This window comes from Cucurbita moschata, unplaced genomic scaffold, assembly GCF_002738365.1.
Source record: "Cucurbita moschata cultivar Rifu unplaced genomic scaffold, Cmos_1.0 Cmo_Scf00137, whole genome shotgun sequence".
Lineage (NCBI taxonomy): Eukaryota > Viridiplantae > Streptophyta > Magnoliopsida > Cucurbitales > Cucurbitaceae > Cucurbita > Cucurbita moschata.
The window spans coordinates 107,287-118,245 of record NW_019268653.1 but is presented as its reverse complement, the minus strand read 5'-3'; positions in this window follow the sequence as shown (position 1 = coordinate 118,245).

Genomic DNA, 10,959 nt, shown 5'->3' with positions numbered 1-10,959 from the left:
TCAAAGAGAGACGTGAGAATAAATTATTCTCAAGCTTTCTTTACATCGGTCAAAGAGTATTTGATAAGTTTTCAAAATTAAGGGTTTTCTTTTTTCTTTCTTTCTCCCTTTTTCACGTTTATTTTTTTTTTAAAATAAAAAAAGTCTAATGTGAGAATGAAGAAGTTAGAAAGGAGAAAGAAATGAATGTAATAAAACTTTTCCATCGGTAGGAATGGAAATGGTGAATGGGTCCTTGACGATAGTTGACCGCTATACTCTGGTTTCGATGTAAGTGATGATTATCAGCAATATGAATTGTGTCAATACCACACCGTTATCAAGAGGAAGTAAAGTAGAGTAGAACAGATCAAGCGATCCATTTGTTGAGAGTACTGTAAGAGGCACACAAGTAAGAATGTTTGATATAACTACTCTTTCACATCTGAGTGATGAGTCTCATGGATCCAACTACAATATCAAAGAAACTTCAGCTGGTAGTGATTGCTTGCATTGGTGTCTCCGTGGTATCCCAGACACATGTAACATGATTTTTCTTGCTCAAATATAGCTTCCTGTGTCTCTGTTGGAAGGCTTCTTAATTTGCAGCCTTTGGTGAAGATGATCACTCCGAGGTGGGTTTGTTATTGAAGATGCAATTATATAATCAGGGTTTTATATCAATGGTTCTATTTATATCTATAAATTAAATTTGTGGTGTATTTTTTGGAAATTCAACAATAATCATCGTTTATTTGGATACCATTCTAAAGAAATTCAACTTTCGACCTTTTGTGAATGCTCAAAGCTACTTGCAAAGTACTGTCGATTATGATCAATAATACTCACCGACTCGAAATTGAGGTTTGTTCATGTTTGAAAATGTGACAAACCAAAAGACAAGATGCTAATTAATATTGTTTGTGATTGTTGTTGTGAATTCTTCATCTTTGAATACATATTTTGGTTGGCTTATGAATTTTTCCATCTTTTAAAAATATAATTTTTTTAGTTCGGGCCTAATTTCATAATAGGCGATTGAATCACGATATTGCAATATTTTAAGTTACTTTTAAGATTAAAGGTCGATGAATAAAGTAATTACGGCAAGTTCTTTTCATGCATCTTGTTTTGATATAGCACATAAATGCTTCCTAATTATTATTTTTTTTTTTTATGAATTAGGTTATGAAGATCATTTGAATTATAAACGCTTTAATTCAAACAATATTTAATAACTAATCATTTTAATATTTATACTAAAATATACTAACAAGTACTAGTAACACTAGTCTCAATGACTTAAAGAATACAACTATTATCTCGAACTATAAACAATTTAATTCAAACCTATTCTAATGGACAAACGCTTTATTAGACTCTATTGTAAGATTTCACTTCATCAATTTAAGTAGCGTTCAACTACAACTACAAATATCAAATTCTTCAGTATTCATGAACAAAATCGGCCTAACAATGTCTTTTGGAACTATTTACCAAAGGTGTTAGAATGAGCCGTGTGGAAGGGTTGCCTTTAGATGCTTTAGTACCAATTAAGGATGTCAATATCCTAGTAGTGCAGAATGGAGGAAGGTTCGTAGTTGAAAAGAATAACGAGAATGGTGGACATCGTTTCATCTACAAGCATGTGGTGAACGGTCTGGTTGGTATGACTAGAGAACGTCGTCCTCGCAGAATTTATATTATTGTGATAGAAGTTATAAATAACGATGATATTTCTTGGTCTTTTATTACAAAGGTGCAGAACTTTCTTTTTGTGCATGTGATATATCCATCGCCACCTACTCATAAGCTCTCATCTTTTAAAGAAGTTCTCGAGTTCCAATTATGTCAAGCAAATCTTGCAGCAAGCAAAGAGTTTTTAACAAGTTCGCTATTGCAAAGAGCTCGATTTAAGGCAAAAATGTCTCTGATGTGAAAGGCACACAAATTCATCGAGATTTAAGTAACCATGAATAAGACACATGATTTAGAATGTAAACGAAACGATGTCCATGACTCTTGTTATTTTCTTCTACTACAAACCTTCTAGCCTCTTGCATTTTTTTGTCATTCACATCCTTAATTGAAATTAGAATTGAAGGAAACACTTCTGCACAACTCATTATGGAACACCTTTGATAGATAATTTCAACAAATTTACTTTGCCGAGGAATACTTTAAAATTCGATATTTATAGTTGAACGCTACTTAAATTGATGAAGTGAAATCTTACAACAGAGGTTAATAAATGGTTTGTCTATTAGAAAAGAGCTTGGAATTACATTCTTTATAGTTGGGATTAGAGATGTTTTAGTTGAACCAAGTATACTTTTTAGTTTTAAAATAAATTTATTTTTTAGTTTAAAATAAATTGATTTTTTAGTTTTAATTTTAGTCCAAATAAATTAATTTTGATGTAGTGTTATGTATTTTAATAAAATTAATATTAACTTAATCAACAAAAATTTGTATTTTTTTTTAAATTATAATCTAAATTCATAAAAATACCATTGAACTTTGCACTTTATCTAAAAAAGATACTCATAATTTTTTTTTTTTNACGAGTATGTATATGTAACACCCCAAAAATGAAGGAAATTATCTCCCATAAGAATAAGCCACTCATGAAAGACCCAAAGGATAGAAAGGAAAAAAATTAAAGGATTAAGCAAGAACAAAGGACTTAGTCAAGTCACTTGTGTACCCTAACCCTAACAAGTGATTTCAAGGAGTTGAAGGCCTTTTGAAAAGGATTGGAAAGGAAAAAGTAAATCAAAAGGGCAAAAAAGTCATTTTATCAATTATCAAGAATCTTTCCGGATTTGTAATTCGTTATAAATCAAAAGGGCAAAAAAGTCATTTTATCAATTATCAAGAATCTTTCCGGATTTGTAATTCGTTATCTAGAAGGAATCTCAAGATTCAAAATCATCGAAAAATGATCAAAAAGCGATGAGGAATTTGTAGAAAAATTATGGATTTTTCAAGAAAAATAATAATAAAATATTCAGAAAGTGGAAAATTACCAAAATACCCCTAGAAGAATGGATAATTACAGAAATATCACTCTAATTCGAATCAAAGCATCTACTGTGACCATCCGAGAAAAATCTTTTGAACTCAAATCTCAACCGTCGGATCTCCTCCAAAATTTGATATGATCTAGAACGAACACGCACGGATCATCACATCCAACGACTAGTATTCAAAGCCAAGGTCGGTAAGACTATGATAGGAGTTGATAACGAAGATTCTGGAGCTCTCAATGTCGGATTAAGCTCCTCCTATAAGGTCAGAAGTAGGAGCAACAATACGGAATAAGAATCGAGAAAGGTCGATCTCTCAATTGAAGGCAATAAGCATTTAGATTGTGGGTCTCCTACTCTCAGATTTCTTCCAAATTCAAGAGCAATCCTCCACCATTTCTCTTCAAACTTCTAAATAACGAAGAATCTGGATCTCTCAATGTGGGTTTAAGCTCCACCTATAAAGTCTTAAGTAGGAGCAACAATACGTAATAAGAATCGAGAAGGGTCAATCCCCCAATCGAAGGCAATAAGCGTTTAGATTATGGGTCTCCTACTCTCAGATTTCTTCCAAATTCAAGAGCAATCCTGCACCATTTCTCTTCAAACTTATTCCTACAGTTTCTCAACAAGATTTCCCACAAGTTCTATGAAGGAATAGAGTGTTGAAAGTGCCCAGAAACCATTCCCCCAATTCAATCCGCCATTGAAGAACTTCAAGAAAAACTTGAAAATCTAATCCGAGGATACATGATGACTCGTCGAGCAAGAATGATTCCAATCCCTAGCCCTTTCTTGTACATCCATCTTTAAGTTTCACGAAGAAATCGAGGAGAGAAACGCTGTAAATGTGGCTGTACAGGCTGAGTTTCAGATGGCGGCGATGCGAAAAATGTGCATCTTCTTCCTATTCAGAGGAAGAAAACGATGATACGGCCAGTTCAGCTGAATTGTCCAAGTCAACTCAAAATTTGACCTTTTCTCGAGTTTTCTCAATAGATCTTATTTTATGAAATGTTGTATGAATCCTTATCCCGAGAGGTTATATAAGGTAATGAATTTTGGGAGTTATTGGAAAACTTTAGTTAGCGAAACCAAGATATGGGAGAAAATGCTCATCACGATCCATACGACTTTACCTCCTAGGATAACTAAAGTTGTATCCCTGAAATAGTAGATTCCCCAGATGTACCCTTGGTCTCTAATAGATACTACGTGCACAATATCATGTTGGGCTATTCCTAAGAACTTATAAGTTCCAAGCTTGACCCAAGACGTTATGCATAAACCTAGGATCACCAAGAATCCAAGAAAACACCTAGGTTAATGCAAACATCATGCTTAACAAGTTGCTAGGATCCATGCCTGAAGTAACCATTATCTCACTTCACGAAGTGTACCGCGAGGCCCCTATTTCTCTTTAGGTGGGATGCTATGGTATATGTACCATGATGAACTTATTATCTCCCTCACCTAAATGAGATGCCCTGCACCACGATTTGCTAGCAGGATGCCACAATTATGACAACGCCACCTATGCACTCATGGGGAGAAATGCACCACGATTTGCTAGCAGGATGCCACAATTATGACAACGCCACCTATGCACTCATGGGGAGAAAATTAAGAGTTACTTCGGAAGAGATGCCACAATTATGACAACGCCACCTATGCACTCATGGGGAGAAAATTAAGAGTTACTTCGGAAGAGTTTTCATGGTTAAAATACGATGCATGACATGCTCCAAATTAAGGGTCTATTTTATATGACATGAGAATAAATTCAGGTACTTTTGTTTTAAAATGTTTTAATTAAGGGTCTATTTTATATGACATGAGAATAAATTCAGGTACTTTTGTTTTAAAATGTTTTGTGTTGTCGTTCCTTATTTTGTGTTTTCGCATCAAGGTCCTATCGAGAGTTGAACCCAGGTTGTTGAATTCAAAGTCCAAAGTGCTAACCACTACACCATAGAACCCCTTGTAAAAATTTATTTTGGAATGATTTTTCCTATTTTATGCCGATTCCACAAGAGGATTCATGAGTCAAACTCAAGTTATTGGATTCAAAGTTGTAGAGCTGTTTTATCTAACTTGTTGTGATCTTGAGCACCTTTAGAGTGGCTGCAGAAGTAACCCTCCAATGTTGATTGAAGCTCTTGGAGAACATGTAATTTTATATATTTCTTATAGTTAATTTATATATTGTTGTATATTACAAACAAATTGAAATAATACTTTACATCCCAGTCTTTCATTCTTCCGTGCAAAACATAACATGAAAACTATATTATTTCAATATTCACTCGAGAAATAAGGGGTGAAAACTATATTATTTCAAACCCTCCATTATTGCTTCTACTTTGCGTGAAATTGCTTTCACTAAATCATGTTACTAACTAGTTGGTTTGGTTCGGTTCAAGTCTTGGGTCCACTAGATTGAATCGACCTAGCTCAATTAAACTCTTGATAAGGATCAACAAGCATTCATTCTTCATCTACAAAATTGGATAGGCTCGGTTCAACTATTATTTCATGTGTTACAAGCTTATTAGATTGAGAAAAGACCATTTGGAGCTTCAAAAGTGAATATTTACACAGTTGGAGCAAATGAAGTTGCAAGCATCATTACATGAGTTGTTAGAAAACTTTATTTTTTTTTTTTTGAGATTTAAGGGGATCGAGATTATATCCCGGCCACTAACTTATTTTTTGGGAGACTATAAATACCCACAAATTATTATGTAAAAATCAGATTTGTGATGAATGAAATTGATCTCTCAAGTTGAGAAGTTTCCCTTCAAAATTCGAGCATCTGCAAGTTTCATGCCATTCTTGTGGTAGAATTGTGGTTGAGTGAAATTCTCAACCTTTTACTTATTTTTTGGGATTTCTTTTCTCCGTATTCATTGTACTTTATCCAGATACAAACAAGTTTATTTTTGTAGGGCATTAAGCACATGGATTTATTAACTACGGTGAACTTTTGTATAAAACGAAGTAAATACAAATGGAGTAACATGAGATAGAAGTAAACATAGTAATAAAAAGAAACTACATAAACTTAAAAATAATGAGTTTAAAAATACCAAACAAAATATCAATTTTCAAATGGAATGGAGACATAAGACCCTTCGAAAAAGAAAAGGACAAAAGAAAAATATTAAATACATTTTCAACTAATGCATTTGGTTGAGAGATATTATGGCCAATATAAGAAAAATATAGCATTAACTAATTTTCAAGGACACATATGGATCCTTAGCATACTAAAATGACTGTTATTATTGGTATCAAACCAATAACAATTCATATCAGCTAAATCTTACCATTGATAATTAGGCCAGAGAAAGAACTTGAATTTATTTTTATATCTATCAACATGTTTGCTACTTTTATCTAAAACTTGATCACAGAGTTTTTCTTATTTGCATAGGAAAATTATCTATTTCTATGGATATCATTTCTATTTCTAGAATTGAAACAAAAACATGTGGATAAATTTCAAATATTGAGGCGCATAAAAGATATGGACCAGAAACTAAAAATGATAGATACACCACAAGGCATTTGGTCTAGTGGTATGATTCTCGCTTCGGGTGCGAGAGGTCTCAAGTTTGATTCTCAAAATGCCCCCAACAATTATATCAAATTGAAGCATGCAATATAATAAGATTTAAAATAGGTTTTTTAAACCTTGAACCAAGAAGTAATTTAGAAGGATATTTGGAAAGAAAAAAAGAAAAAAAACGGATGCTATATTTAATTATAATTTACCAGTGTCTTTATAACATGTTAATTAAAGAGAGAAAACAACAAGAATAAACAAACAAAGGAAATTTGTGTATGTATGATTCTCTTCAAATCTTGGAAACTAAGAGGATTCCTCTCCTTTCTTGACATAAACACTTACTTTTTCGGGACTTGGACCATAAAGAGTCATCTACTCTTACTCCTACTCCCTTCTCTAAGAATCAATATAGCATAATCATTCCATGAAGGCCGAGGTAGTCTTATAAAAGAAGATGAGGGTACCACTTTCAAATCATTCCATGAGGACTTGAGAAAGTTTTGTAAAAGAAGACGAGGGTACCACTTTCTATTGCAGAATTTCTATGTGAATAGAGAATGAACCATATTCTTGGGAGATAAGATAGAGCCTCGAGCCTAACTTCAAAGGCATTACACAAATTGTTCTATGATATTTTTTCTAGGAACTCTTTATTATGTTGTCCGCTGAAGATTTCAGGAAAGGGACACAGATTCTCTATTGCACTAATCTCCCAATAGAAGTTTTACCTAGGTCATCTGTCGTCACAATCCTTTTAAGGAAAATGCGCCCAAATAACAAGTGAACTATAACATTTAAAGAAGTTTGAGAGAGCGAGAAGAGGATTGTGATAGAAGTTGCCCTAGGTAAAACTTCTTTAAATGTCTTAGCCAATCATGACCTCATAATGAGGAGTCTCTTGGACAACAATAACATATGGACAACAAATGTCTTAGCCAATTGTGATGGTCATGATTGCTCAAGGCGTGTTGCCCAAATAATCGATAAACAAGAACATTGCCCAAATAACCGCCTTGGACAACAAATCGCTTACAAGAATGGCTGAGACATGCAACATACAATCATAGGCAACACGCCTTGGGCAATCATGACTGTGACTTCTGCCTCACCACAATTTATTGTATGAGGCTGACTTTAGGTCTCTCGATGCGCTTCTAGCTTATCTCATAATGATGAGTCTCTTCCAACCTACTCGGTGCTGTTGAAAATCACTTCTCGGTTTGATGAGTCTTCATGTCTTCTCTGTTCGTGTCTTTCCTACTTTCTTCGCTTGAAACTTTTTCTTATTTGTATGACGTCATACCACCTGCTTCTGCTTGATGTCTTCTAGGTCGAAATAATAACGTTTCAAGTTACTAAAGTGGACAACAAGGTTAGTCCGCATCCATAAGAGCAATTGGATTCTATATGATGTCTTCGTAATCTTATGGATAACATTAACTAGTCCATAGTATTTTCACACCAGTCTTTGGTTCTTGTTGCTTTGAACTCGAAGTTTATCTCAACTTAACTTATATGAACTCTTTATTTTTCTTGAAATTATTGTGGTTGACGCTTCCGACTGACCCTTCTCTTCATCCGTCTAGATGATATTTCTGTGTGAACATGTGTTGCTTCAGTGGTTTGTTTTTGTCTCCCTTCTTTAGTATCTGACCTTGTTTTTGTCTCTCCGAAGGGGATAAATCCATTATCTGACCTTGTTTTGCATCGTGGTGTTCATGTAGTGGCAACAATAGCAGCAAGCGTAGATTCATCATGACTATGATTCTTTCTCAACTGTAGTATCACATCATTTTCAACCCTCTTGGTTGATGGATGTTTTTTTGAATGAACGTCGGGTTAGACTCCATTTTTACTAGACATTTTGCTAGGGGCATGTAAGTGACTTTGTGTTTCAGCAGGACGTTCATTCCTGACACGACGTCGAAGTCATCCATTTCAACTATCACTAAACAATTTGCCTAGTCCAAGGCTCCAGCTTGATTAGAGTTCTCACTGTGACTCTTAAGATAGGTAAAGCTTCCAATTTAACGGCGTTCATCTTTCTATATCTTGATGCCAAAGGATGTTAAAATATTTTGCATCGGTCTCCATCATTTGTTGTGGATGGCTCTAGAGTTGACAATGGTGTTCCTTACTACTTTGTGCTTTACCCAAACCTCGACATACATAATATATATATATATTCATTTAACTATAACACGTATGGTCCATGGAAGAATTGTAACTCTTATGCTCATTAATATTATAATGGCTACTACCTAAATTATAACCTAAAGTTGATAATTGATTGTCCAAGTAGCCAACCCTAAATTTGTAATCATTGTGGAGTGATTGAAATTACTATGGAAGTAGTTTAAACTCCTAGTACCTTAAAGGAAGTTAGTCTCTTCTAAAAAACACGAATTTCTCTTTAATATCATTAATACAATTATGCTTCATATTGAACCTACTAACATGAAACTAAAACTGTGTTTAATTTAACTCCATTTTATTGTTATCTTGAATGACGTGTAGGATATATTCTTGATTTACCTTGATATTTCATATTAGTTAAGCTTTTTGCAAAATCACAATTAGACAACAACAAATATGAACTTGGGTCTGTTTATTATTTTAAAGAAAATTTCTTTCTCCATCTTATTCCTAATAACTCTGCAACTAAATTCATATTATGTTAAGAAACAAATTTTTGCAAGAAGTAAAATATGCAACTTTAACTAAAATTTCATCCAAATAAATTTTATTGCCATACAACATAGATGACAATTATAGCCTTCAAACAAAAACTAGAGTAGTTGTGGTGAACGGGATAGAAACTCTAGTGTTCATCCTTAATATACAACCACTACCTAAATTATGACCTAAAAAATTGAAAACAAAAGTTGTACTTGAAAATTACATAAAACAATCCCCTAAATCCAAGAACTCCTGTCCAATTAGTAAATCCTAAAGATAGTAGCTAACATAGAGTGATTGAAGCTACACACGAAGTAATTTAAAGTTCCAGTTACTTAACTAAAGTGTATCTCGTCTTTAATGAAGCATGAGTTGCACTTAAGTTCATGAAATGTTTATAGACTCCAACTCTTAGTACTATTAATGCAATTATATTTCATATGAGTTTGTCATAAATCAAACTATGGTACATTCAAGACAACTTCATTTTCTTGTCATACGATGCAAAATAGAAGAATTAAATCAAACAAATTGATGAACTAAGCCGAATAAATCCAACCTAACCAAACTGATTAGTTTGATTCATTTGTTGGGTTGTAGTTTATTTGATAACACTTGCATATTGGAACAATTCAATATTACATGCCTTACTTACAAGTAAAATACTAGACCATCAACTTTTTGTTTTATAGTCCAACAACCACTCAAGAAAATAGATTTCAAACTTGAGAGAAAAAAATATATTGAGTAGGAGTTAAAAATGTTGCATTTTTTTTTAGAAAGGGCATTTGGTCTAATGATATGATTCTCCCTTAGGGTGCGAGAGGTCCGGAGTTCAATTCTCTGAATGTCCCTACGATCTCTTTTCCATCAAATTAAAGATTCCTCTAGCTTCAGAGGAAAAACTTGATGAAGGAATCGGGCGCTGAAACGTCGTAGAACAAGCTGAAGATAGGATATGGAAGGGGGTCCAATAAGGAATCCTTTGTTTTATCTCCTGCGATAAAATCAGATTTTGATTTTGGATGAACTTTGGAAGCGAATATCTTAGACTACGATCCACGAGATGTTATCAAATAAATGTGTAAATGTGTAAAGATACGGCCAGTTCAACTGAACTGTCCAAGTCAACTCAAAATTTGACCTTTTGAACGCCATCATGGTTGAGGTGAGCACCCGAGTGAGTTTTACAAGGAGACCCGAATTTAAACTCTACCTACGTTTGAGAGGCACTATAATGGCCAAGTTCAATGGTATTTTAGATTAAAAAGACTTTTATGAACTTTGTACCTTTGTAGTGTTACTTTGTACCTTTGTTAGTGTTATGTTATAGACATTTGGTCAAGTTCAACAAATGGGGTTGAGGTGATTCAAATGGTTAATGTCACTTTATTTTATTCAAATTGTTAATGTGATAATCCAGTTGAGTAGTTACAGGTTACTTCCAAGGTCTCTCTTATTGAACACCAACAAGGCTGAAATGATTGAGATGAGCACCGAAGTGAGTTTGACAAAATTGAAATAAAATCAAATAAAATCACTAAAAAAAATCAATAAAATTGAAAAAAAATTAGCCTTATGTCACTTCCTTCAACTCGAAGGGCGGTAAATCAAGGATTCCTTCGCCCAAGACCCATGATCCAACTCCCAACATGGAAATGATAAGCTATAGAATCATTCCAAGAACCTCAATGGATGGGT